A 21,833-nucleotide genomic window follows, 5' to 3' on the forward strand; every position below is an offset into this window, starting at 1 on the left:
TGTCCAAATTACCTAACGGCACATCTTTTGGGACTTGTGGGAGGAAACTGGAGCACCCGGAGGAAACCCACGCACACATGGGGAGAACATGCAGACTCCGCACAGACAGTGACCCAAGCTGGGAATCGACCTGGGACCCTGGCGCAGTGAAGCAACATTGCTAACCACTGTGCTACCGTGCTGCCCTACATGGGATGCGGGATTGATGTATGAGGAGAGATTGAGTCTGGAAATCTCAGGCTGGGCTTGGGAGGACTGTATGAAGTCATCAGCAAATATCCTGAGGTTTTCCAGGAAGGACTTTGGAAAATAATAATAATAATCGCTTATTGTCACAAGTAGGCTTCAATGAAGTTACTGTGAAAAGCCCCTAGTCGGCACATTCCGGTGCCTGTTCGGGGAGGCTGGAACGGGAATTGAACCCGCGCTGCTGGTCTTGTTCTGCATTACAAGCCAGCTGTCTTAGCCCACTATGCTAAATCAGCCCCGGTCACGTTTGATGTAAGAGGAGCCAAAGCCAAGAATTATGTCAACCCTGCTACTACTCCTAAATATTTTAGTGCGAGACCGCTTCCGAACTCCCTATTGGAAAAGGTGGAGACCGAATTTGGGCGGGTGGAAAATCTCGTCATAATAAGGACTGTAAAGTTCGCAGAGAGGGTTGCGTCTGTCATCCCTGTTCTTAAACCGGACAAAGCGGTCTGCCTCTGTGGAGATTATCAGCTAACGGTCAATTGGGTTTCCAAGCTAGATAAATACCCCATGCCTCAAATTGAAGTCCTGTACGCCAAGTTAGCAAATGGTAAAAGATAGCATTCATTATGTTGGATGTGAGCCACACCTATCTTCAACTTAAATTAGACAAACCTTCCTGGATGTATGGTCCAATCAACATACACAAGGGCCTACATGAATACACTTGCTTGCCCTTTGAGGTCTCATCTGAGAGCGCCATATTCCAATGGACCATGGCGAACATACTCCAAGGGTTACCCAAAGTGGCGGTGTGCTTGGATGGCATCCTGGTCATGGGGACTTCAGAATGAGAGCACCTGCCAAACCCAGAAAAGGTCTTGCGGGGATTCATGAGAGAATGGGTACACCTGAAGTGGGAAAAATGTGTTTTTCAAGCGACCGAAGCGACCTACTTGGGCTTATATCTGTTAGAGGGCAAGGTAAAGGCCACCAAGGAAGCATCCACTCCAAGAAACACCATGGAATTAAACTCCTTCTTGGCATTAGTAAATTATTACAGGAAATCTATCCAAATTTTTCTTCCTTACTGATCCCCTTGTATCTTTTACTACGGAAGTAGCAAAGATGGTCTTGGGAAGCACCACGGGTGGAGGCATTCAATAAGGTTAAACAATAATTGCTGACAGTCAACGTATTGGCCCATTTTGACCCTAAGAAGGAACTCATTTTGACATGTGATGCTTCCCCTTACGGGGTTGGGTTGATGCTTTCACACTGCAGGAAAGATGGAATGAAAGGCCTATCACATACGCACCCAGGACCCTTTCAGATGCTGAGCGGAGATATTATCAAATTGAGAAAAAGGGCTTGGCGGTCATGTTTGGTGTAAAAAAAGTTCCACCAATTTTTCTATGGTAGACCTTTCATAATAGTAACTGGCCACAAGCCCTTATTGGGACCTTTTGAAGAGAATAAGACAATTACGCCGGGATACAGCATTGGGCCCTGTTATTTGCAGCTTATGAATACCGTTTAGAGCACTGCCCTGGAATCCAGAGGGCTATTGCCGATGGGTTGAGTCGCTTCCCACTGCCCACAAGCTCAGCTCCTTTACCAGCAGTGCAAGAGATCACGATGACCCTAAAATATTTAGAGACTTTGTCGGTGTCAGCAAGGCAAATTAAGACCTGGATGCAAAATAATCCAACTCCGTCTAAACTAAAGCACCTGATCCTGAATAGAGAATTCCAAGGACAACCCTCAGAAGAAATGAAACCAAGAAAAAGCAGCTCAGTTTTGAGGACTGTTGAGATATCATTCTCTAGGGGTCCGAGTAGTTGTCCCTCGCCCAGCGTCCAATACCTATTCAGCTGCTTAATGGCCGATCTGAAGTATCAAAAATGAAAATACTCGCAAGGAGCTATGTTTGCTAGCCCGACCTCGACTCAGACATCATGGGCTTGGGGAGGTGGTGCGATGTATGCCAAGAGAATCAATTCCCTCTCTCAGCCTCCCGACATGAATGGGAGTGGCCTGACAGGCCATGCGTGAGGGTGCACATGGACGTTCCCGGGTCTTCTACGGGTCCCATGCTTTTGATCCTGGTAGATGCACATTCCAAATGGTTGGAGATATACTGCATGAGCTCCACTACCTCCCACGCTACAATCGAGCAATCACAGCAGAGGTTCTGCATGCACGAAATACCAGAAGTCCTGGTTTCCATAACGGCACTGCCTTCACCAGTAGTGAGTTCCAAAACTATACTACCTAATGGCATTATCAGAACAGCACCTTATCACCGTTATCAAATAGGTTGGCAGAACACACAGTGCAGACTTTTAAAACTGGCATGAAGAAACAAACTACAGCACCCATAGAGGCCAAATTGGTATGAATTTTAATTGACGATAGGACAAAAACAGGAATTGCCCCAGCGGAACTGCTAATGGGACAGCGACTTCATAGGAGACCAAGCCTATTATTCCCAAACCTGGCAGGGAGGGTGGAGTCCCAACAAGGGATCCATGAAAGAAATTACAACTCCGCAAGAACAGAAAAAACATTCAAAACAGGTGATCAGGTTTACATGAGGAACCTTGGAGATGGTCCCAGATGGATCAATAGAACCACAGAATTCCTACCGTGCTGAAGGCCATTCAGCCTATTGAGTCAGCACCGACTCTCTGAAAGAGACCCTACCTAGGCCTCCTCCCCTATCCCCGTAACCCCACCTAACCTGCACATCTTTGGTCACTAAGGGGCAATTTAGCGTAGCCAATCCACCTAACCTGCACATCTTTGGACTGTGGCAGGAAGAAACCCACACAGACATGGAAAGAAAGTGCAAACTCCACACAAAGTCACCCAAGGCTAGAATTGAACCTGGGACCCTGGCGCTATAAGGAAGCAGTGCTACCCATTGTGCCACCATAATGGAGAAAAATGGGGCTAGTGTCATACAAAGTGAAGGTTCAGGATAAGGTCATAAAGGAACACTTGGACCACATCAGAGCAGGGGATCCGCCCCGTGCAAGCCTCATTACCGATTTTGGTTGTGGCCACTGCCAGGGCCGGGCAACAGTTCAAAGCTGTCCCAGCGCCCGTTCCTCCAGATAGTGGTGACATGGACTCTGAGGTGGAAGCAATGAAAACTAGTGCCCCAGCTGAAGCGAACCCCGAAGAGGAATCCACGTCAGTAGCTCTTCAGCGCTCCCTCCGAAAATGGAGGTCCCAATTCAGCTCACACCACCAGATCCAGTGCCCACCCTCGACTGTACTCAAACTGATCGCCCAGCAGCAGAAGGAACTTTCTCACAGTGAGGGTACTGGGGCAGAAATGGACTTAAGAGGGGAGGGATGATATGGTGGCCAGAATGGGCACTGGGGATAATCAATAGATCTCCCTGGGGACCTCGTGGAGTATGAACTTCGATATTGAGTTCAACCAATGGGAAACAAGCAACGGGAGCTTAAAACCTGCTGTTTCAACCCGGGACGATGTTATGTAGTTCCCGGGCTTGGACGTGTGCTGTAAGTCGCGGCTATGAACTTTTTTGGTAATGTAAATGAAAGGGTATGGTGTCGGAAGACTAGCCTTGGTGAGATTATTACATTAATGTAAGCCTGGTACCTCACTAGGGCTAAGCTGGCAGGCCCCAGTGAGGATGGATTTGTTAGAGAGGGGGAGGAGGTGGACTGCAAATGAAAGGTTGGGACGACCATGGCATGGGCCTTTCCCATGATGGCCTCAGTTGTGCCCATACAACGATAATAATAATAATAATCGCCTATTGTCACGAGTAGGCTTCAATGAAGTTACTGTGAAAAGCCCCTAGTCGCCACATTCCGGCACTGTTCGGGGAGGCTGGTATGGGAATTGAACCCGCGCTGCTGGCATTGTTCTGTATTACAAGCCAGCGATTTAGCCCACTGTGCTAAACCAGCCCCTTGTGCTAAACCAGCCCCATAGGATTCCTACAGTGCTGAACGAGGCCAGTTGGCCCATTAAGTCTGCACTTACCCTCTGAAAAATCTTAGCTGTACTGGAATGAGGCTCCTAAGAAACTACAGTAAGAAGTCTTACAACACCAGGTTAAAGTCCAACAGGTTTGTTTGAAATCACTAGCTTTCGCTGCGCAGCTCCTTCAACAGGTGCGCTCCGAAAGCTAGTGATTCCAAACAAACCTGCTGGACTTTAACCTGTTGTTGTAAGACTTTTTACTGTGCTCACCCCAGTCCAACGCCGGCATCTCCACTTCATGGCTGCCATCGACACCTTAAGTTACTACTACTTAACTGCCTATGGGCCTCAATTGGCCCATAGGTGCGGTCCTCCCAATACCTTCCACACCACAGGTAACATTATGTGCGTGACGAACGGCCACACAGCGCCCGGAAAGCAGCTCGCCATGGTGCAGCATGGTCAATAAAAACTGGGAGATGCTGCTCCCGGGATCTACCCTGCTCGCAGTGCTTCGAGATCTAACACGATCTAGCGAGACATTGCGATGTGAATCCCGGCCATTGGAGGAAGGATCCATTTTTAGCAAATCTGCATATTAGAGTGAGACAAATGGGCCCAGACAGAATGGTACTCTTGGGGTCTCCCAGGAGATCAGCCCTTTGGGAAGAGTACCCTGGCACTGCCAGCCTGGCACCAAGGTAGTGTGACTTGTGTGCCAGCCTGGCATTGCCAAGGTTCCCAGGTGGCACTGCCAGGTGGCACTGCCAGCTGGCATGGGCATTGTCAGGGTGCTAGGTTGGCGGTACCAAGCTAACATTTTCTGTGTGCCGGCGATCGGGCCAGGCGTGCCCTGCGCTGGTTTTAAGGGATTGGGTGCAGAGGTGGCCGGGGACCCTCCCATAGTGCTTGGGGCTTAGAGGGAGGTCGGGGGGGGGGGGGGGTGCTGCAGGCCTCGGAGATCGGAACGCCAATTAAAAATGGCGTCCTGATCTCCCGCTACACTGAGGAGTTCTAGCGATCAGAGCTCCTCGTTGTAGAAAACAGGGCTATGTGCGGCTTCAGCCGCGTGTTCCCCGCTAAGGTCCCTTATTTAACGGGAGTGGCGTTGTCTAGCCTGCAGCGCCGGGAAACAGGCAGCTAAATGCGCTTGCTATGGGACTTTGCTCCCTTTTAGTTAAATCACACCTTGTAGTTGAAGCAGGCAGGTAGATGCCAGGAGCCAACACCATTTAATTATACAACTCCCTGCCTGAAAATCCACCGTCAGGGCCATAAAATCCAGTCCTGCAGTGCACAGCATCTAAGCAAGAGGGGAAAATACTAGAATCTGAAAGTAAAAACAACAAAACTGAAAATACTCGAAATTCAGCATCTGAAATATCAATTGAACTGTTACGTATCATAGAATCACAGAACCCCTACAGTGCAGAAGGAGGCCTTTGACCCATCCAGTCTGCATTGACCCTTCAAAATACCACCCTACCCAGGTCCAATCCCCCACCCTATTCCTGCAACTCCACCCTAAGGGGCAATTTAGCATGGCCAATCCACCTAACCTGCACATCTTTGGACTGTGGGAGGAAACCGGAGCACCCAGAGGAAACCCATGCACACACGGGGAGAATGTGCAAACTCTACACAGACAGTCATCCGAGGCAGGAATCGAAGTCATGTCCCTGGCACCATGAGGCGGCAGTGCTAACCACTATGCCACCGTGTCGCCCACCAGGTACTTACAGCTTGTTCTGTTTTTACTTCATAATTACAAGAATGTAAAGCATGAGTGGTTTATAACCATTCGTTAAATCATAATTGTGATTAAAGCTTTGAAATTACTTCAGGCTGTGTTTATTTTGTTAAATGATTATATATTGAACATTTTATATGGGTTGCTTCATTTTACTTTGGTTGTATATTTGTTAATGTTGCTGATGTGGCAGTCAGGGCCCCATGTTGTTCATGCATGATGAAATCCACAAAAAATTAATGATTATCACTTAATTTTTTTTAATGTATCTATTCGTAATCCTTAACATATCACCAGCGTAAATAACAGGACAACAGAGGGTGCAGAGGTGATTCACCAGGATGTTGTCTGGCCTGGGACATTTCAGCTATCAAGAGAGACTGGATAGCCTGGGGTTGTTTTGTTTGAAGAAGAGAAGGCTGAGGGGGGAACCTGACTGAGGTGTATAAAATTATGAAGGGCATAGATAGAGTAGACAGGAAGGAACTTTTCCCCTTTGCCAAGGGGTCAATCACCAAGCGGCACAGACATAAGGTCAGGGTTGGAGATTCAGTGGGGCTGTGACCCAGAGGATGGTGGGAATCTGGAGCTCGCTGCCTGAAAGGATGATAGAGGCAGGAACCCTCACAACATTTAAGAAGTATTTAGGTGAGCACTTGAAATACCATGGCACACAAGGCCAAGTGCTGGAAAATGGGATTTGAGAGATAGGTGCTTGATGGCTGGCGTGGATACGATGGGGCGATAGGCCTCTTTCCATGCTGTAAAAGCTCTATGATCCTCCAATATTTTTCAGCATTTAAGGATTGTGATTGTGCTTTTTCTGGAGAATTGTTCAAATACTAAGGCTGGTATTTTCCATTCCCATCAGCGTCGCGTGTGTTCAGTGAAGGCAACAAAAAATATCACTAAAAGAACAAAGTCGCATTTTACCTTGATCTGAAAGCTTGCCGTGACCATGTGCCCTCCCCCTGCCAGTGGTGGGTTGTGTTTCCTGCTGTTGAACAGCGGGAATCTGATTTGAATGGATCTGCATTTCATTATCAGGCCCATTCACTGGGGGGGAGACAGTGGCATAGCGGTAATATCACTGGACTAATAAGTTAGAGGCCCAGACTAATGTCCTGGGACAAGGGTTCAAAATCCCACCATGGCAACTGGTGGAATTTGAATTTAGGTCATAATCTGAAATTAGAAAGATAGTCTCAGTAACGGTGACTATGAAACTTATCATCAGTTGTCGTAAAAAAACGCACCTGGTTCTAATGTCCTTGAGGGAAGGAGATCTGCCATGCTTCCCTAGTCAGACCTATGTGTGACTCTTAACGGCTGTTGCAATGCTGTTCCAGTCACTCACTTCAAGGGTAATTGGGATGAGCAACAAACTCTGGCCTTGTCAGTGACGCCCACATCCCATAAAATATATTTTTTCAAATAAATCCCCCCCCCCCCCGCCACACACACACATGCGCCATTTAAAAATCCATCCGTGGCAGCGTGATGTTAGAACAGTGTGAATCAGAACAGGCGGGTACCGCTCTGAACAGAGCTCCAAGATGAGCGCAGTGTTCACACAACTGTTCCACTTGTTAAGGGGGCTGACTCGGGGCTACCGGCTCTGACTGGGCATGACCAGCCTTTGACGTGGAGGTGACCAGACTCTGATTGGGGGTGATGAGCTCAGTTCTAACTTGGGGTGACCAGTCTTTAACTTGGGGATAGTGGCTCTTTTTAAAAATATATTTTTATTCAACGCATTTTCATATATACAAATAGAATCAGAAGAACAACAAACAATTCATTAAACAACCCCCACTAACCCCTGCTCCCCAACACCAACCCCTCCTCACGTCTCACCTTCCCATTTTAACCACCCTCCCCCCCTCACCTTTTGCTGACCCTTCAAAACCTCCTTAAAGAAATCAATAAACGGCATCCACCTCCGGGTGAACCCATCCGCCGACCCCCTCAAGATGAACTTAACCTTCTCCAGCCTCAGGCACTCCGCCAGGTCACTCACCCACACCCCCACTTTGGCAGATCCGAGTCCCACCCCCTCCAAGCAAAATCCATCTCTGGGCTATCAGGAAGGCCAAGGCCAAAACATCGGCCTCTCTCACCCCTGGACTCTTGGATCTTCCGACACCCCAAATATTGTCACCTCTGGTCTAGGGGCCACCTCCACACCCAGCACCTCAGATATCACACCCGAGAACCCCTGCCAAAACCCCCTCAAACCTGGACACGTCCAGAACATGCAGGCGTGATTCGTGGGCCACCCTGCGCACCGCCTTCACCTGTCCTCTACCCCCTCAAAGAACCTACTGATCCTCTCCACCGTTATATGAGCCCTATGCACCATCTTGAACTGGATTCAGTGAGGACATTCCATTTTTTTCATATCGCTCAGTGAGCAGCAGTCCCATCTGACTGATGGCAGCGCACACCGTTTGTGCTAAGGCTCCTGTCATGGGGAAGGAACGGTTGCTGATAGTCCTTACATTCCAGGAAATGATGATGACTTGCAGTGGGGACAGTGCACAGATCCTCACCGAGCTTCTGTGAATGTCTGACTCCTGCCTGGCTGATGGCAGCTCGTTTGCTCTCAGTGACGAGGATCATATCATGGCAATGCAGCGGGGAGAGTTTCACCTCTCTTGACCTAATGTCATCCTTTGCAAGCTGTACCCTTGAGGTTCAGTGTCACTAGAGGTAAATGTGTCCGGGGCGGGCAGCAGCAGCTGCAAAGGTACAGAGAGCACAGATAGACAATGACTGGAATGAATGAAGCTAGCATAGAATCATAGAATTTACAGTGCAGAACGAGGCCATTCGGCCCATCGAGTCTGGAAAGAGTTCCCTTCCCAAGCCCACACCTCCACCACATCCCCGTATCCCAGTAACCCCACCCCACCTTTTTGGACACTAAGGGCAATTTAGCATGGCCAATCCACCTAACCTGACCCAAGCCGTGGATCGAACCACTGTGCTACCGTGCTGCCCTGTATATTGTGGGAGACTTCTTCACTCCCGACGACAAACACTGATGTGTTGAGTCACTTTGAAGGGACGCCAACAGGGTGCTCAGAATTATGCACAAAGCACATGGAGGAAGATCTGGACTGAGCACCCTGCCGTTTTCTGGTGTATGAAGTCAATTTTAAGGTGGGAACTACAGAAACTCAGCTCATTACACCAAGGAGCCACAGAAAGGGTGCAATCAGTGAGTTTATTTGCAGAGGTGAACATTATGTCCAAGTGCTTAACTCCGTGCAACTAGAACTAGATCCTGCTGCCACATCTTGGTGCATCACCAACATCCACAGTGTAGATGGAGGCAGGCTGCTGTCTGCCATGCCCTGTCATCTCTGGTGATCATAGCGAATGTCCTCTGGAGGTCCGAGATGTAGAGGGGCCTGGCCTGCTTTCAAGGTCCTGCTGTGTGGCAGTGCCACCATCCTCAGCCTTTGGGACTGGAGCCGCAGATACAGGAAGAGGGCATTCAGATGGGATGTACGATCCTGGAGTCACCTGGGTGGATGACCCCGGAGTGTGCACCAGCTGACCTCCATTCTATGGATGCCTAAGGGCCACTGGCTTCCTCCTTGGGAAAGAAGGGAAGCTGGAATGAGCTTGAGTCCCACCGCCCCCTGGTGATGGCACTCATGGATCCCAGAAAGTGCCTGCAGCACTGCAGGACAGAAGTCATGCACCAAATACTCCGAGACAGCCACAACCGTAGCTGTGTTCGAATGTTGGCACAAACACTTCAGGCATAAGGCAGGCGGACCCCTCCATGCAGCCTTTCAATCCGAGGAGTGTACTAGACTTCACTATCTGATTTTTCAAGCTTTGCCTTTGGAGCTCCAGCAACTGAGGCATGATGAGGCAAGCTCGTGTCCAGAGACCAGTCATCTAACTGGGACTCAGCAGCTTCCTGGCCTCCAGTAACTCTCTGAGTGTCATCACCCTTGGACACCTCTACCTCTGTGTGCTGTGGTTCTGAGAGAGTGATGTGCTCACCAGATTGTGACCCAGAGGCTGGTCTAGAACCAGGTCCCACTGAGGTGTGCATGTCTGCGCTGGAGGATGTGGGTGGGTGAATGCCGTGATGATTCTTTGGATATCAGGGTCTGTGAATTCCTCCTCTGCTGTCGGGGCTAGAGTCGAGGACCTGGCTGGTGGACTCCCTGTGTTGCTTCCCAGATGTGCCAGTGAAAGAAAGCAGAGGTCATTATTGTGTGTGACAGGGGCCATTAGAAACAGGAGACTCAACTCAACAGCCTTGTTGTCTGATGGATGATATAGTGCTGGATCCTCACTTGGTTTATCGCTGCTGACCTCACCATCAGCACAGGATCGATTGACATCCTCCCAGCCAGCTGGATGGCACTGTCCTCAAAGTCCTTGAGGACCTTCAGCTCTGGCATGCCTCTTTCTGCTTGGGAATTTTCCCTCTTGTTGTGAGCCAGCTTGTCTTGCATGGAAACAGATGAATAGTGTAAGTAGGACATGTGTAGGGCACGGTCGAACAGTGGTTAGCACTGTTGCTTCGCATCACCAGGGAACTGGGTTCGATTCCCGATTATGCGGAGTCTACACTTTCTCCCACTTGTCTCCGGTTTCTTCCCACAGTCCAAAGACGTGCAGGTTAGGTGGATTGGTTATGCTAAATTGCCCCTTTGTGTCCAAAAGTTAGGTGGGGTTGCTGGGTTACGGGGATAGGGTGGAGGTGTGGGTTTAAGTAGGAATCTCTTTCAGGGGTGATGTAGATTCAATGGGCTGAATGGCCTCCTTCTGCACTGTAAGTTCTATCCTATGATTCTATGACATGTGCCAGGGCAGGTATTAAGGATGCCTGGCATGTGTAGATGGTGAGTGGGACCAGAAACGTCATGAGGTCACGCCCCGCAGGGGAGATGAATATGTATGTGAGAGTTAGTGATGGCGTCCCTTAAGCTGGCAGTGAGTGATATCCCTGTGGATGTGTGGTGGGTTGGTGAGTGTGAGTGTTGAGAGTGATTGGAAGAGTGACTTACCCTGGCAAAAGGAAGATCATTCATCCTCTTCCAGCACTGAATGGTTGTCCTTGTCTGTAGAACTTTAGCGCTGAGCGCCGCTGCCACCGCCTCCCTTGCTGGGTTTGTGACCTTACTGGCTGTTTTTCTCCCTGTGCGTGGGTACAGCACATCACATCGGGCCTCTACCAGGAAGGTGTCCAAAAACCTTGGGGCAGATTTCTTGTCCGCCATCACTTCCCAGCGACCTGGGACGTTCGGCTGTTGTGCACGGGGCAGCCTTTAAATGTGGTGCCGAAGATTACAGCACTGAGGTGATGACGGATACCCTCTGATTCACCCGCCCCGCCAGCAATACGGCGTGGAACCTGTGGATGAAAATTGTTGGCACCAAGTGCTGCAATATACAGCAGGAAATGGCGGCATTGCCGTCGGCAGGTCAACGCCACTTTTCCCGCCGGCCATCAACCTTTTCTGATGTCCAGGGAAATCTCATCCTCAGTGTTTGGGTGAAGTTGGCTGCAACTATACTGCAGTCAGTTTGTTATTTGACCACATACTGCATCTGCCTTTGCGTAATATACCACGTTCATTCTTAACAAATTCATTGAGTCTGCACCAACCCGCTGAAAGAGCACCCTACACAGACCCACTCTTCTGCCCTATCCTCGCAATCCCACCGAGGGCCAATTTATCATGGCCATTCCACCTAACCTGCACTTCTTTGGACTGTAGGAGAAAACTGGAGCACGCGGAGGAAACCCACGCAGACACGTGGTCAAAGTGCAAACTCCACACAGACAGTGACCCAAGGCCGAAATTGAACCTGGGCCCCTGGCGCAGTGAGGAATCAGTGCTAACCACTGTGTCACCATGTACAACTGAATTCAGTTGTCAATAGACGAAAGAAGCAAAGCAAGCAATTATATTGCCCTTAAGAGTCATAGAGTTTACAGCATGGAAATAGGCCCTTCGGCCGAACTTGTCCATGACGCCCAGATTTTAACACTGAGCCAGTCCCAATTACCCACATTTGGCCCATATCCCTCTATACCCATCTTACCCATATAACTGCCATACATGTTTAATTAGATGTTTAAGATGTAACGAACATCTGTGTTTTTATCAATATTTGGCGGTAATGAAGAATTCTACTAGCTGGCCTATGAAACTCACATCATTTTGTTTAAATATCAGAATTTTCGGCTGTCTTAATTATGCTACTCTCCAAGTCTGAATAAGGATTGTAGACTTCCAGTTAACACACATACTTTATTCAATGGGTTCTTTCTGTTTCCAGAGCTTAACTAGATATAATACAGTCAAGAGGTATGACCAATGAAGCTAAGGTAAACTGCCTATGCTGAGCTGTCTCTGTGTGCTGCTGCTCACTAGCCCTGTGCTTCTGAAAGAGGCGGGTCCTACCTTGAGCTGGACCCTTTATACCCATCTCTGATGCTGCCCTCTAGTGATGCTGTGGCTGTTACATCTGTGCTGTAGTGCCTGGTGTATGCGCAGATGTATGTACAGATGTACAGTTCGCTACATCCCCCCCCCCCCCCCTTTTATTTGACATGTTTTCTAGACTGGCCTCAAGAAAACTGTACATAACAAGTGGTGAGAATATGCAAATCTGCACACTGTGAAAATGATAAAAGTAATACAGACACAATTAATTGTGTTATGAGTCCATCGTGAGAAATGTCCATATTCGTCTTGCGCGTGTGTCGAAGTGTCATTACAAATCTAGCCGGTCGGGTGCCTTATGGCTTTTGCTGGAACGTCTTAACGGTGGTAGTAGGGATGATGGTTTGATGTCATCAAGAGTCCTGTCTGGCGTTGTGTGGCGAGGAACGTCCTGTCGACAAATGGACTCGGTCAAGTCCAGTGTGGGAAATACTGGCTTGTAGGTCGATACTCTAATAGATCCCGGCGGTTACGGCGAAAAAGTACTCCCGCTGACGATTTGACAATGTAGGACCGCAGTGAATCCTACCTGATCACCTTGGCTAGCTCAGACCATCCGTCTTCTGGGACCCTGATTCTGACGATGTCACCTATTGTCAGTGGCTTGAGTGGGATCGCATGTTGATCGTAGTATAGTTTTTGTTTGGAGCAGAGTGCCCGCATTTTGTCGAGAACCAGTGCGTTGCCAGGGTCTCAGAACTGCATTGCCGGTAGGGTTGTCCAGATGTCTCTGCCGAAGAGCATTTGCGTGGCGACAGTCCTGAGCTCAGTGGGGTTGCTCGGTACGATAACAGAGCTAGGTTGATGTCGGAACGTGACTCGGTTTCCTTGCTGATGAGTTGTTTAATGATGTGGACACCTTTTTCCCCTGTTCCATTTGATTGCGGGTAGCGATTCTGTGTCGCACCGTTGACCTCGACTTTTTCCTGTGTTTGTGGTATTGATTCTGTATGCCATCGTTCGTGAAAGCTGTTTTGCTTGTTTGTTCTGGGGCAGATGTGAATTTGTGAGATTCTTTATCATGCCATGACATGTTTGTAGTCTTGTCATTGTTTCGCAGTGTGCTGTGGCATTGTCCTTCACATGCAGAGTTGTACCATGTTGTACAGGTCATTGTTTCATTGTTATTGTTTCTGTCGTTTCTGTCTTTGTTGTTTTCGTTGCCGTTCTTGTCGTTTCTGTCTTGGTTGTTTTCATTGGTGTTCTTGTTGTTGTCGTTCTTGTTGTTCTTTTTGTCACGCGTGTTGATTCTGTTTTCGTTGTTTTCGCTTTTATTCTCGTTCTTTTTCTTGTTGTGCTTGTTGTTTCTGGGATGCTTCTTGTAGCTTTTGTTGTTCTTGTTGCGCTGCATGTTGTTTTTGTTGTTGCTGTTGTTGTTCTTGTTTCTGCTGTGCTTCTTGCGTTTTTGTTGTTCTTGTTGTGCTCAATGAGTGTGCCATGTGGATTATTTGAGTCATTATCACAGTTATTGGTGTCAGTGTCCTTTGTGGTATCTGTTATATTGAGCGTTTCTTCTGAGAATTGTGAGAATGATCTGATGTTGCATTGATGTTGGTGACATCAGTCATTTGTGGTGGATTCGATTCCTCTTCTTTGCTTACTTGGTACTCCTCTTCTAGAGTCATTTCTGGTTCACTTGAATCATCATTGATTTCTTGGTACTCCTCTTCTAGAGTCATTTCAGGTTCACTTGGACCATCACTGATTTCTTGGTGCTCCTCTTTTGGAGTTATTTCAGGTTCATTTGAATCATCATTGATCTCTTTGTGCTCCTTTTCTGGAGTCAAAATCTTCAGGATTTCTATTGACGTGGTCTCTCTGGACTCTTGGGTAGCCGTCCTCTGATTGTTGAGTGCTTCTGTGCAGATGAGCTGTGATATGTCAGTCTCGCTGTGATCCTGCACATCCTGTATGGGAATTGTGATTTCTTCGTCACTCGTCTCACATACAGTGGATAGACATTCAGTGTCTTCTTGTTGGTTGAATGAGCTGGGTAGACTTTCATAGTCTTCTTCTGGTGGCTCAAATAAGCTTGATAGATCTTCATGGTCTTGTACATGCATGGCGTTCGCTATGGAGTGTTTGCTTGCTTCCATTTTTGGGTCTGTCACCAAGCTGTCTGTGGAGGCTTACGTCGCTCCCTTTGTGGAGGCTTGCGTCGCTCTCTTTGTGGAGTCCTTCATCGCTCTCTCTGTGGAGTTTGTCATCGCTCTCTCTGTGGAGTCCTTCATCGCTCTCTCTGTGGAGTATGTCATCGCCCTCTTTATGGAGTCGTGCAGTGTTCTCGCTGTAGAGTCGATCTGTGCTCTCTCAACGAAGTCGTTCTGTGCTCTCTGTGTGGCGCCGTCTTCGTCTTGGGTATTGCTGTCATCCAATGTACCAACGATCTGCCATGGCACCATGGTATTGGATTCATCTACCATGAGAAGAGTCGTGTTAAGCTTTTCAACCGTGTTGCTGATGCTGTGATCAGGATCTCCGAATAACTCAGCCATGTCTGAGTAATATGGCGTGTATTTTTCGATGGACAAATCATCGCTTTTTGTTTCGGAGTTGTGATCGCTCTCTTCATGTTCAATGAACAAATCATCTTAAGGGGCTGTTTAGCACAGGGCTAAATCGCTGACTTTGAAAGCAGACCAAGGCAGGCCAGCAGCACGGTTCAATTCCCATAACAGCCTCCCCGAACAGGCGCTGGAATGTGGCGACTAGAGGCTTTTCACAGTAACTTCCATTTGAAGCCTACTTGTGACATTAAGCAATTTTCATTTCATTTCATTTAATTTCATTTCATTTTCTTCTTGTGTGGAGGCTGGGACCCTTCGTGGTGCGTGAACCACTTTTTGTTTCTTGGCATCAGGCCGCAGCATAATCCTGCACTCACGAGTCGGGATGTCATATATGCTGGGCTGAAGATTCCCCAATCCGAAGAACTCATCGTCGGAGTCTTCACGGTACGACACCTCTAGTTGCGGTTCGGATTTGGTACGAGGGTAGTCATCTCCCAAGATGAAATCTTCGTCTGAGTCATAGTCTACAAGGACCATATCATCTTCTAGGGCAGTGCTAACTGCTTGTTCCAGGGTGTTGTGAAAGTTATTTTCAACTGCTGGCGTAAGTTCGGGCATTGTTCTGTCTTTTGAGGCAAGAAAATTGGGTTTTGCAGCTTTAAACTTCTTTTTGTTCATTTTCGTGTATTTCCCTTTTAAGTGGGCGTGGTCCTGGTCCTCTGACGTCATGACGCTCGTGATGTCATGTGTAGGACTCGATTGCACATGCGCACTCCGACTTTCCTGTACTGTGCGCACTTTTCGCAACTGCGCATGTGCGGCTCCTTTCTCAAGATGGCTGCCACTCAGAACCTCCATCTTCCTCCAATTCAACCCTGCCTCTGCCTCGTGGTGAGTGTTTGCGCCATTTGTACTGACTTTGTTTTCTAAATGATGTTTCTGTGTTTGTAGAGACTCAAAGTATTGACTTTGTTTTTGTTGATAAGCAAGGCATTTTTTATAGCGATTTCTAGAGTTAGATACTTATTTTGTGAAAGTTCTTCCCTCAAATTTTTATCAGATAGTCCAGAAATTAATTGATCCTTTAACATAGTGTCTCCGAAATCAGCATAATCACAGCCTTGTGGTATTAACTTGAGATTTGTAATAAAATTAGAGATGGACCCTCCGTTTCTCTGACAAGATTTAAATCTTTCCAGCATCTCACCAGACTGACTGTTACAGCATTCATCACATTTTTTGAGTATAACTTCTAATTTGGTGTTGTCCTCACCTTCTAAGTAATTAAAGCAATTATAGATTTCTCTAGCTTCATGCCCTCCTGTTGAGAGTAGTTGGGCTATTTTTGTTGTGTCAGAGGCAGTGCTTAAATCATTAGCTGTAATAAATATTTGCAACAGCTGTTCAAACATTTTCCAGTTATAACTGAAATTACCGGCTGTTTCCAACTGCCGTGGGGTTCCAACAAGTTCCATCGAATCAGTTAGTCGTTGAGGATCCATTTGCTGCGAAGTCTTCCACAGTCGAATATCTGGTTTAAGTTTTTCTTCTCTTGCTGGTGTCTAGCTAGCTTTCTGAAATCACTTCTAGTACCATATTTTATTCTCTAAGTCTGAATAAAGATTGTAGACTTCCAGTTAACACAAATACTTTATTCAGTGGGTTTGTTCTGTTTCCAGAGCTTAACTAGATATAATACAGTCAAGAGGTATGACCAGAGAAGCTAAGGTAAACTGCCTATGCTGAGCTGTCTCTGTCTGTTGCTGCTCACTCGCCTTGTGCTTCTGAAAGAGGCGGATCCTCCCTTGGGTTGGACCCTTTATACCCTCTCTGATACTGCCCTCTAGAGATGCTGTGGCTGTTACATCTGTGCTGTAGTGCCTGGTGTATGTGCAGATATATGTACAGATGTACAGATCACTACATTAACATTTTAGGGAAAACCCACAATGAAGTTGAGACTTGTACAATAATTGGAATCAAAAATCAGTAATTGCTACAGCTGGAAAAGATGGCTGTGACAATTCTGCTAGTTTTCTACACATCTTCTCTCCAGTTTTAGAACTAGAATCCGTATGCTTCACCCAACGTCTATGTCTATGTATTTACACGTGACAGTAAGGGGGCAATTCTCCAAAATGGAGACCAAGTGTTCGCGCCGTCGTGAACGCCGTCGCGTTTCACGACAGCGCAAAATGGGCATGGGGACGACCGATTCTATGCCCCACAGGGGCCAGCATGGTTCACGCCGCTCCAGCCTCCCTTCCCGGTGCCAAATGGGCGCCGTGCCAACACGCGCATGCGCAGTTGGGCCGCGCCAGCCTACGCATACGCGGGGGACTTCTTCAGCGCGCCGGCCCCGACTCAACATGGTGTCGGTGTTCAGGGGCCGGCCACTCAACAAAGTAGGCCCGGGGGGGGAAGAGGCCAGCCCGCCGATCGGTGGGCCCTGATCGCGGGCCAGACCACATCAGAGGCCCTCTCCCGGTGAAGGATCACTTTTCACTGCCCCACAGGCCGCCCCCTGACCCTTCGCGCAGAGTTCCTGCCGGCAGCGACCAGGGGTGAACGGCGCCGGCGGGACTCTGTCGTATCCGCGCGGCCACTTAGCCCATCCGGGCCGGAGAATCGACGACCCTGCCGATTACAGCGGCCCCCGGCCCGCGCCGCGTCAAACGCGCCAGCACAAATGGCGCCGATTCTCCGCACGCCTGAGAATCGCGTGCCAGCGTCGGGGCGCGGTTGCGGCGATTCCCCAGCCCAGCGCGGGGCTCGGAGAATCACCCCCAAATCTAAGTCGAAATCTGCTACAGTTGAACAGAGCCGACGTATACGCAAATCAATCTTTCCTCTGAGTTTTTGCCAAAAATATATTTCAGATCGAGTTATCCTGATTACAGTGTGCAGGATAGCCCAATCTCAGAAAGGGGCCCAGAATCCTATTTGTATATATTTCAAGTTCTGGCCCTGGGCGCCAAAACTTCAACCTTTGCCAGTAAGGTGGGAGGCACACTTTTGTTGCAGTTGAGCATGTACACAGAATATTGCATTCTTAGGCCCTTGTAAAATGGGCACACGTCAATAATTAGAACCGGAGGGTTTATTATTCCTCAGCGTGTTGTTCTTCACTTAATTAGTAGGTGATAAACGGATCTCTTCTTTTGTGCTCCAGTTACTTTATTATTGGGCCGCATACTGCGTCCACTGTTGCTTAATATAATATGTTGTAACACCAACTTCCCATTTTTTACATTATTTTCATCATCTTAAACCCATGCCATTTGCTATTCTCTGTCTCTGAAGATACTAGTTAGAACTCCTGATTATTAACATTTTGGACCAGAGAAACATATCACATGCTTCTTGGGATGCCAGTCTTGGCTCACTTACTAGGACTCTCAGAGCCAGAAGTACAAGATTTAAGTTCCATTCCAGAGACTTGAGCATTGAATCTAGTCTGGCACTTCAGTGCGCTACTGAGGGAATCTATTGGAGACATGAATCCAGATCCCACCTCTCCTCTCAGGTAAAATGGATAAGATCCTATGCAATTATATAAAGAAGTGCAGGGAGCTTTGCTGAGGTTCTGCTCAGTATTTATCCCTCAACCAATATTGCTAAAAGCAGATTAGCTGATCATTGTCTTATTGCTGTTTGTGGAACCTTGCTGTCACAAATTTTACATTAAATGGCTACACTTCAAAAGTAGTTGCTTGTGGCCTGAAATCATAAAAGATGTCATAAAGTGCAAGTTCTTTCTTTGATTATACAAAACAGTTAGGTACTGTATACAGCCAGAATTAAAATTATTATCATACCAATAAATGTATATTTTCTGACATCTGAATTTTGTGATGAATAATACTCTGAAAAACTGTATAACTGCATTATTATTATGTAATTGCTCATTACAAGAACTTTGAACATCGTATTGTAGCCATCTAGAAGCAAAAGTTTTTTAAAAAATTTTAAGTTGCTGGAGTGCTCAAACAAGAAAATGCATAATGGTTAGATCCATACATTTGCATTTTATTGGAGGTAGCGCCCATATTTTATTTGCAATTAAAGGGAATGTATTTAATTAGGCATGTCAGGTCACAAATGTGATTTGGCGTTGCTGATACGCAATAGAGTGAATCAATTTGACCCTGAAGGAATGCGCTGCAGTAATTGTCACACATTAACAATCACAACTTCAAATAAATATAAGACAAAGAAAAAAGTCCCTTTTTATTTTCTTTCTGCAGTAGGCATGTTACATTGGACAGCCCATGGCCAAAGATAACGATGGAAATTATGCGATGTATGTGACATCTATCCTGGCTATTAAGATTTGCACATTAGTTAGAAGTTTTAAAAAATCAGGGCTGTTTATATATTCAGAGCTATGCAGAGCTTTTACTTAAGCACCAAGTAGTTTGTTCAAAGTCCAGAGTGTTCATTGGAAACTTCCATGCATCAAGAGGTTATCTGCACACAAAGTCATGTGGTTTGCTTGCAGTTTCTATTACATACACAGAGCACTTAATGTGGCCTGCTTGCTACCAATCGGGATAATTGATGGCTTAAACATTGATTGTTTATCAGAGTATAAGCTCCAAGTTCAAATAATAATTCCAGGGACATTCTGCCCTGCTGGAGGGAGAGGCACTTAAATAGAACAATTACGAAGCACAATTGTTCTATTCAAGTCACCTATAGAAACATTCTGTTCCAGGTAACAAGAAATAAAACATGAGTGCTTCTGTGGTAAAGTATTGGGTTTACTCAGAATTTTACATTTGGGATTTTTATGGCCACATCGTGGCAGGACCCAGGGTGGGGGATTCGGCTGCGCAGCCCAAAGTTCATTGACTGTCATCGGGAACGGATAATCCCACCCACCATATATAAATTTAATATCCATTGCAACTCTCCTTTTTACTGTGCAATTTAAACCACAGAGTTCGAAAATGACCCAAGTAATATATTTGTAAGGTGACCAATGTGTGATTCAGCACCCGGCGGGGGGTCGGAGAATCCCGCCCCAGGGGTCCCACAGGACAGAGTCAGCAGAGGTGTTATCACAATGGTATACAGTCATAACCCTGGGAGTCCTCAATATTCACTCTAGACTCCATGAAGTCACCAGGTTAAACATGGGTAAGCACCATGTATCAACTTCACAGCTGGTAAATCAGTACTCCTCCATGTTGAACACCACTTGGGGAAGCACTGAGGGTGGCAAGGGTGCAGAAGGTACTCTGGGTGAGGGACTTCATTGTCCAACAGCAAGAGTAGCTCGGTAGCACTACCACCATGCTAAATGACTGAAGGGTCATATGGACTTGAAATGGCTTCAGCCATTGGACTTCTCAATAACTGGACAAAATTGCAAATAATCCAAAACTGGCTATCAGGCAGTGGAGCGTCAAAACAGGTGGCACACAGGAACAGTTGAGCACCTCCCATATACATGTGGAATTCTTTGGATGAGTGCACATGGAGGATACTGAGGATAGATATTTGTGGGACTCTGGGGCTACAAATGCAAAGGAGGGGGATGAGAATCCTTTACCAGTGATGCTCTGGCAAGTAAGGTAGCATAATCAAAATAATAGTTACGTTGCTGGTAAGGTGACCATTTTGCCCTGTGCCGAATACCTGATGAAATTATTTGCATTCAAGCAGATTCAGCAGCAATCAATCAGAACTCTGCTGTACAGACATTTAGATTAAATACAAGATCATCGAGTCCCATTAAAAAGAAATACTTGTAACTATAGCATTGATTATAAGTGAAAAAGTAAGTATAACTTACAATTAAGTGGTTACTGAGGAAGTGCCTGTCATTTCCTCATCTTGTTGCCAACTGCTGTTTGCAGACAGTTATGAAAGAAATGAGGGCAGCAATCAATACCAATGTTCTCTCGCCCTAATGTGACTTGCAATTTTCACCAGATGTTGTTTTTCCCAGTGCACTTAGCAGTAGCAAAGTTTGTATCGCTGTTGTTTGCACAATGCTTAAAAATCTTTCCACTAAGAGAATGTTACTCACCCAATTGATGTAGAAATTCACACTGCATATCATACCTTTGACACGGTAGAAAAGAAAACACAACAATTTTTTGTGTTTTGTCTGCTAGTTGCACACAAACAGGGTCCTTTTTGTTTGATTTACTAACACCTGCGGTTTCTCTGTCGATTATGGAGTTAATGCATTGCAAATTATTGTCTTAGATTTGTTTGCATGCAGAAAAATGGTGTCATTGTGGTAGTCACCACTGTTGTATTATATTGTATATACTGCACTGCTTACGAGGGTATTACGGTAAGGCCCCTGTACTACAGGTACGGGGGTAGATCCCTGCCTGCTGGCTCCGCCCAGTAGGCAGAGTATAAATGTGTGTGCTCTCCGAACTGCAGCCATTTCGGCAGCAGCTGTGGGAGGCCACACATCTCTGTGTAATAAAGCCTCGATTACTCTCTTCTCTCATCTCGTTGTAATTGATAGTGCATCAGTCATATTTTAATCAATTAAGATGTCAAATCACGAGATCCTGAAGTGTGGCTGTGCCACAGAGTATGGTGAGCTAATGCTCCTTCATTTACAGCTACTAGATCAGCTTTAGCAAAAAGAAACACTTGGGTAGGATTTTATGTTTTTCTAGGATTCCCAGCACCCACATTCCCACCGCCGCATTACTAATACCTGGCAAAAAGGTTGCTGGAGAGCACACCCTCGCTCTGGTGCTTTTCCACACAGTCATTTAATGCTCGTTGGGCATTAATTGGCTCAGGGCGAGACTACTGCACTCATCAGGGAAGAAGTATCCCTCTAAATGCTGCATGCCAATCAAATGAGCAGCAGTTCTCTGGTCCCAGTAGCAGCACCGGGAATATTGTCGACTGTGCTGAGGTGTCTGCGTTGCTCAAAATACTGTTTTGGG

General features: G+C 46.9%; 1 protein-coding gene across 5 annotated transcripts in view; it reads right to left on the reverse strand.

The window, feature by feature from the left end:
• LOC140389546 (xin actin-binding repeat-containing protein 2-like) overlaps positions 1–21,833 on the reverse strand; it is a 298,487-nt gene that overhangs the window by 139,905 nt on the left and 136,749 nt on the right. Inside the window, exon 1 of one of the 5 annotated variants that reach the window (XM_072473805.1) lies at positions 20,705–20,740. The exons of the other annotated variants lie outside the window; for them this stretch is intronic. The gene's annotated coding sequence lies outside the window, so the exon portion shown is untranslated. Of the gene's footprint in view, positions 1–20,704; positions 20,741–21,833 lie in introns of those variants that run through there. 5 annotated transcript variants of the gene reach the window in all.

This window comes from Scyliorhinus torazame, chromosome 2 (genome assembly GCF_047496885.1).
Source record: "Scyliorhinus torazame isolate Kashiwa2021f chromosome 2, sScyTor2.1, whole genome shotgun sequence".
NCBI classification, from domain to species: Eukaryota; Metazoa; Chordata; class Chondrichthyes; order Carcharhiniformes; family Scyliorhinidae; genus Scyliorhinus; species Scyliorhinus torazame.